This window comes from Podarcis muralis, chromosome 6 (genome assembly GCF_964188315.1).
Source record: "Podarcis muralis chromosome 6, rPodMur119.hap1.1, whole genome shotgun sequence".
In the NCBI taxonomy this organism is placed as follows: Eukaryota; Metazoa; Chordata; class Lepidosauria; order Squamata; family Lacertidae; genus Podarcis; species Podarcis muralis.
In genome coordinates, this window is record NC_135660.1 from 6,793,649 (window position 1) to 6,800,466 (window position 6,818).

Here is a 6,818-nt window from a genome sequence, read left to right on the forward strand (position 1 = left end):
ACATGAGCATTTACTTCCAAGGTTTTTGACGTTTGTGAGCTGAAAAGTTCCAAAATGGAGGCATTCGAGATCTGAGGTTTGACTGTATTTATTATTACAATTATATCCCACTCATCCTCCCAGAGGAACCGAGGGCTGAAAAGAAGCAAAACTGAGAAAGATTTCAACAGAGAGGACTTCCGGGTTAGCGCCATCAGCTAATGGCGGATTCCCTCCGAGCTCCGTAGGATTTGGATCTTGCCGCTGCGGCGTCGCGGGGACCCTTAAAAATCACAGGCGGTGAAGCCTGTGAACCTGGTGACTCGGCAGGCACCATTAGCGCCCCCGACCTGCGAAGGAGCCTTTTTAAAGGCTTCGGAACGGGGGACGGGGTGAGCGGCGCGGTGCTGAGAGTCGACTGCTTCTCCTACGGAGTGAAGCCGCAAGCCATGGTCGGAGAGTGCTGACTTCTTCTTGTGAACAATTGGACTCTAAAGCAACAACCCGTGAGTAATACGGAGATTGGATTTGTAAAGATTTTTTTTTTTTTTAATTAGGCACGATCGGGGAAGGCGCAAACAGGAAGTCCGTCTCCCCGTCTTATAAATAATCTAAAGGAAGGACCAACTAACTAAGGTCGATAGAATTCCCCCCCCCTACTTATTGGGTAAAAGACATTAATTTCACGATTTGGCAGTACAAGTAATCTTACTGGAGGATAAGAGCTAATTTTGGGAGCTGAAATACCACCCCCCTGGACCCGGGAGTGATCCGTGAGAGAGCCTGTTGAAGAGGTATTGAAGAGTTTGACAGCTGTCAAATTAGCTGTCAAGACGTAAAAAGAGAACTTTGTTTCTGTTGTTTCTGCTGGTTATATTTGCTACAATTTGGGTATATTTTGTTGAAAACAAGGAAGAACTGATACAAACTAACTTGACTTTTGGATTTGAACTGGAAGGAATACTACGTAACCAAAATCCCTCTAGAGGGGATTTGGGGACATTACAAGAATGGCTGAAGGAGGGGAAATTCAAGCTAAAATGGACAGTGTTTTTCTTCTCTTGGGAAAGTTACAAGGCCAAATTGATGTTTTGGCTACCAATGTTGCAACTCTGGACTTAACAGTAAACAAACTCATTGAATTTGATAAGGACTTGATTCAGGAAGTTCATGCAGCTGGACAAGAGGAGAAACTTGAGAGTTTTGAGAGTGTGGAGAAAGAGATATATGTTGTTTCTGAGGAAAAGGAAGGAGGAGATGTAATGTTGCAGATGACAAAAGAGAGCCAGAGGCCTGACATGATGGCTACAAAGGAAAATAAGAACTTGATGATGAAAATTTGGTCTGAATTGGAGACTGAAGAATGGAGAGATCTCCTTATGTGGAGATCTGAAGACCCAAGGATTACAATTTTGATTAAGGTGGAAGTTGGAGCTTTTGAGACACTTGGATTTGAAAGGAGTAAGAAACAAGATTTGGGCTCCACTTTTAAGTATGGAGGTCTGGCTGGAAGAAACATGGACCCCATCGGGCCAGAGCTTCTCCGGACTATCAAAAAAAACGGCAGAGAGGAATTGAGAGAGAATTAAGAGCCTCGGACGTGAGATCTCCAAGCTGATAGTAGACTAAGACTGATGGACACTTGTTGGGGATTGAAACCGGGAAAGGGGTGGGGGGGGGGTTGGGAATCCAAAGGGTGCATAATTATAATCTGTCTTTTTTTTATTATTTGTTTTGTTATTAGTATAAAAATTGGGGAATTCGTGGAAGGGAACTTGGGTCGACTTTAGAAAAAAGGTTTAAGAATGAGCATTGATGTACAAATACTGATGTTTATAAGGTAAAATTGGTTTCTTAAAATGAACTAAATATAAAAAGGTTAAAAATTGGGGATAAGAACTTGTTGAACTAACAATTTGAATTGGAATATAAGAAGGGGAGGTGTGGGGAAGTCAGGGAAATATGTTATAGAAAAATAAGGATTGTAAACTGTATGTGTTTTTAAATTTTCCTTTTTTTGTTTCCTTTTTTGATTTTTTAATGTACTAAAGTGGAAAATCTTAATAAATATCTTTTTTTTTAAAAAAGATTTCAACAGAAAAGCTTATTGGAAGGGATATATTGATCTCAAGTTTTATAGGCTGTTCAACCAGCACCTTGAACTTAGCTAATTGTCAGCAAGTGGCATAACATGCTGGCTATGTCCTGCCCCCATGAGCAGTCAAGCCACTGCATTTTTTGCCAGACACTGTTTCAAGGGCAGCCCCAAATGCAGCACATTGCTATAATCAGCCTGGAGGTAACCAGCACATGGATGACAGTAGTTAAGCTATCCTGATCCAGAAACTACTTTAGCTGCCAAAGCTGCCTTGCTAGCTGAAGCTGGTAGAAGGCATTAAGGTCACTGGGCCTCTAGCAGCCAAGATTTATCCAGGAGCACCCCTAGTCTATGAACCTGTTCTCTTAGGGGGAGTTCAACCCCATCCATAGCAGTAAACTGAACAATTGTCTAGACTCCGCCCACCATACCTCCATTTTACCAGGATACAGACTCACTTTATTGGCCCTCATCCAGCCCGCCACCTCATCCAGCCAATGCAGGCAGCAGTCTCCAAAAGTCATCTGGTATTTAATATGGGTATCTTTCCCTCTTATGAAATTGCCACTTCTTTTAACCTGTGCCTTGGCAAGGTACCAATCTGATGTAGGCATCAAGACCTTCAGCAGAAAGAACTCAGAGTTCAAGCTCTTCATCCAGCACTGAGGGCCAGGATAGTAAATGCATTACAACAGGCAACAAACTTCTACCTGCAGTTGAATCTTGCTAGTTGCAATCCATCAGAGTTCCAACTTGAATAAAATATCAGAAAGGGTGTAGGAGTGCAAATATCCAGAGTGTGGGGTCAGGTGGGATTACTATGAGGAATTATAAAATATGCATCAAGCCATTGTGTCCCCGATGAATGCATTGTGTTGACTGGGTTTGATACATTGACAATAATTTCTGATCAAATCCCACAACCGCCTGCATCTCTGGCCATTTCCTCTACTGTTCCTCTACTGCCCATTTCTCTCTCTTCACAAGTCACATACACAGCCCAGTTGCTTAGACAGGCAGGCTCCTGGGTCATCAAAGACAAAGGCTCATGAGCTTCCTCCAGAATCTGGAAGTAAATTGCCTCCCTCTGTTGGACAAAACCCTCAAGGGGGCGCCATGCAACCTGAAGACGTGATCTACAAACAGCCTAGCTGTTTCCTCTGCCGTCACTGCATGCGAGCAAGCAATAATATGGCACATTTTGGTCATCAAGTCAACTACCACCATGACTGCTGTTTTCCCCCTGGACTTGGGTAAATCGGTCATAAAATCAATGGATACCACCTCCCATGGTCTTTCCGGGGTGGGTAAGGGTTCCAGTAACCCCGCGGGTGCTGCCCTCTCCCCTTTAGCCCGCTGGCAGCGTTCGCACCCCCGTACGTATTCCCGCACATCTTCCCTCACCCTTGGCCACCAGAACTGCCTGGTGACAAGTAACATGGTTTTATGTTGACCAAAATGTCCCGCCGTGGGGTTATCATGTAGTTGTTTGAGTACTCTTCTCCTCAAGTCCCCTTCTGGTATGTACAATGCTCCCTTATAGTACAGAGCCCCCTCCTTTTCCTCAAAACCCCCCTGATTTTCTTCTGCGTCTTGGATCTCCCTGATTTTAGTTTGGGCGTACTCATCATTCCTCGTCAACCCGGCTAGTTCTTGTCTCCCTACCAACACTCCCCCCCCCACACCCATCGGTCCTCGGGTATAACATGTCGTACTTCCGGCGCTCCCTCTCCTTCCAAGTACTCCCAAGTTTATGGGAGAGGGCGTCTGCTCTGACGTTTTCCTTCCCTGGCACATACCGAATTTCAAAAAAGAACTTGGAAAACTCCTGTGCCCATCGCACCTGTCTTTGGTTGAGGACTCGTGCAGTCCTCCAATATTCCAGGTTCTTATGGTCCGTGCACACCTGGATCTTGTGCTGCGGGCCTATTAGAAAATGTCTCCAGCGTCGAAAGGCTTCATGAATTGCAAGCAGTTCCTGGTCATACACCGTGTAGTTCTGTTCTGACTTGTTCAGCTTCCTTGAAAAAAAGGCGCACGGCTTCCACTCTGACCGATTTCCCGGCTGGAGCAGTACGGCCCCCACCGCTCTGTCTGACGCATCTGTCTCCAGCCTCATAGGCTTCTGCAGATCCACGTGTAAGAGCTGCTCTTCCGAAGTGAACGCCCTCTTTAGCCTTTCAAAGGACTGCTGAGCCTCTTCTGTCCATTCAAACTTCTTCTTGCTGCTGAGACAATCGGTTATGGGTGCCGTTAAGTGGTCGAAGTTCTTGATGAACTTACTATAGAAGTTTCCAAACCCCAGGAACCTCTGCACGTCCTTCCGGTTCTTGGGAGTCTTCCATTCTAGCACCGCCTGCACCTTGCCTGGGTCCATGGCTAAGCCTTTGTCTGACAACCTGTAGCCCAGGAACTCAACCTCTCGGGCGTGGAATTGGCATTTCTCCAGTTTGACCCACAGCTGGTGCTCCTGCATCCTTTTCAGCACTTCCCTGACGTCCTTAACATGCTGCTCCTCATTCTCTGAGTAGATTAGCACGTCGTCTAGGAAGGCCACGCAATTCTTGTACAGCAGGGACCCCAACACATGGTGCATGAAAGCTTGAAAGCAGCTCGAGCCTGATTGTAATCCGAAGGGCATAACTAGATACTCAAAGGCCCCCAGAGGGGTGAACATGGTGGTCTTCCATTCATCCCCCTCCCTCATCCTTATCAAATTGTATGCCCCCGAAGGTCCAGCTTGGTAAAGACCTTCCCTTTCCTTACCCTGGCCAAAATGTCATCAATTCTGGGCATTGGGAAGGTCACTGGTTCCGACACAAGGTTGACCCCCCGGTAATCTATGACCAATCTGGGCTCTTTAGAGTCTCTTTTGTCCACAAAGAACACTGGACTGCCCCCCACCACCCTTGATTCTCGTATGAAACCCCTCTTCAGGTTCTTGTCAATAAACTTCCGCAACTCCTGCATCTCCCTGTCCAACATAGCGTACAGCTTACCCACTGGCAGCTGAGCCGCTGGGAGTAGGTTGATCTGACAGTCAAAGGGCCTGTGAGGGGGTAGTCTATCCGCCTCCTTCTCACTGAAGACTTCTTCGAGGTCTGCGTACTGGGGTGGTACTCTCCCCTTTTCTCCTACCGCCATCCCTGCCACCCTGGCTACTGCCATCCTCGGGGTTTCCCCTCTGTGGCAGTGCTCTACGCAGTGAGCAGACCCAAAGGTGACTGTCCGCTGGTGCCATCCCACTACCGGATCGTGCAGTGCCAGCCAACTCATTCCCAGTATGATTGGTGGCCCGGCTAGTGTGGCAACGTGAAAGGCAATTGTCTCAGTGTGTCTGGAGACCCTCATTTTCCTGGGAGGGGTCTGGTGGGTCACTTCCCCCCCCCAGGAGTTCTCTCCCATCAATGGTCGTTACTTGCAAGGGGTGTTCTAGAAGCACCACGTGGAGCTGGTGTTCTAATGCAAAATCCCTGCTAAAGAATCCAGCAATGCCTGAAAAATGGAGGGAGGGAGGGGGAGGAGGGGGGAGAGATGATAGGAAGAGAACTGCACATAGTGAGAAGCTGCAGAGGTGAGGGAGACTGAAACTCTCATATTAAGTTGAAATATCCAACTGTGTTTTTTGAATCCATCATTCCTCTCCTCTCTTTTGACCCAAATGGTAGCTGGGAAAGCAATATGGAAATATTTTCACCCTATGGATAGGACATCTGCCCCTTGTAGTACTGTCTGGATTCCAAGTAGTGAAAGAAGCACTCATTGACCACTCTGAAGAATTAGATGAGCGACCAGAGACTCCTTTCCTTAGGACCATGGCAAAAGGAAAGGGTAAGTAGTGAAGAATAAGAATTTCTACTGGTATTTTCCCAAGAGAAAACATTTAAAGGGCTGTCCAGAACAAAAGTTCTCTATTATTGTTGCACTCAACAGGAATGGGTTAGCTAGGAGCGAACCACTAGGGGCTGAGGTCCCTTCAGTGCCCCTCTAAAATATGCAAAGGGGCCTGGCTCCACCAAAGTTCATGGCAATTGCCATTCTAATGGTGGGCGTGAGCCACATCATGTAATTGATTATGCGAGGTGGGGCTCACTTGCCCCCTTCTTGATATTTTATTCAAGTTGGCACCCCTGATGGATTGCAACTAACAAGATTCAACTGCAGGTAGAAGTTTGTTGCCTGTTGTAGTGCATTTACTATCCTGGCCCTCAGTGGTGGATGAAGATCTTGAACTCTGAGTTCTTTCTGCTGAAGCCTTTGACGCCTACATCAGATTGGTACCTTGCCAAGCACAGGTTAAAAGAAGTGGCAATTCCACTGGCTGCTAGAGGCCCAGTGACCTTAATGCCTTCTACCAGCTTCAGCCAGCAAGGCAGCTTTGGCTAGTAAGACAGCGAAAGTAGTTTCTGGATCAGGATAGTTTAACTACAGTCATCCATGTGCTGGTTATCTCTAGGCTGGATTACACAATGTGCTGCATTTGGGGCTGCCCTTGAAGCAGCGTCTGGCAAAAAATGCAGTGGCTTGACTGCTCATGGGGGCAGGATATAGCCAGCATGTTATGCCACGGGCTGACAATTAGCTTTGACGCCTACATCAGATTGGTACCTTTCCAAGGCAGAGGTTACGAGGAGTAGCAATTCCATAAGAGGGAAAGATACCCATATTAAATACCAGATGACTCTCGGGGTATTGGAAGTAGATCACAGTCACTTGGGAGTTCAATGTGCCTAATATAAAG